The sequence below is a fragment of the Trichechus manatus genome, unplaced genomic scaffold, assembly GCF_000243295.1.
Source record: "Trichechus manatus latirostris isolate Lorelei unplaced genomic scaffold, TriManLat1.0 scaffold00011, whole genome shotgun sequence".
NCBI lineage: Eukaryota > Metazoa > Chordata > Mammalia > Sirenia > Trichechidae > Trichechus > Trichechus manatus.
The window spans coordinates 29,141,574-29,142,414 of NW_004443947.1; positions in this window are offsets into that span (position 1 = coordinate 29,141,574).

The window sequence follows — 841 nt, forward strand, 5'->3', positions numbered from 1 at the left end:
GAAGGGGGACAGTGAGTGCTGGGGTGAGACTTCACTTGTAAATTCTAACATTATCCTGTACTGATGTAAAGTCTTTCCTTTTTTTCCTCTGAGAACCTTATAGACACTTTTATACTCACTTTTCATCTCTTTACCCCCTAGCCCTCCCCAATCTAAAACTCATGGAATTAAAGATAAGATACTTTGTTTTATTCTTTCCTGTGCAGATATTAAAATGTTCAGGGAGAATTATACAAGTGACTTTTTGGAGTTCAAGGAAAATCCTATTGAAGTATCTTGTTTTCAACTCTGTTCTCTGCTCATTGGTACAAATGGGAAATGAAAATGAATGTTGAGGCCATTAGAGTGCATGAAGCCACATGACATTCTATATCTCAATCATAAAAGTCATTTACTCTCATTAGTTTTTTACTTTCAGGGATAACTTCGGCCCTGTCACTATTCATATAATATTTGTTGAATTTGCTAAATTTTGACAAATGACTAAGACACAACTCAAGCTAGATAAATCTTTCAAAGGACATTTATTGGCTCTTACAGCTAGAGTAGTGTTGTGAGTCTAGAGTCGGTAGCTTCAGGCATAGCTGGATCCAGGTGCTCAAATGAAATCACTGGGAATTCATGTTTATACATCTCTCAGCTCTGCTTTCCACCACACTGCTTTATTGTCAGGCACGGATTTTCCATGTGGGGGTTAATATGTTTAGAACCTACAAGCTTAGCAACCCAAGTGAAAACACCTTTTCCCCAGTGGATTCAGCAAGGCTTTCAGGTGTCTCTCACTGGCCCTGCTTGGGTTATGTGCCTATCTATGAGGTATTCAGTGCTCTCACTGGCCTGT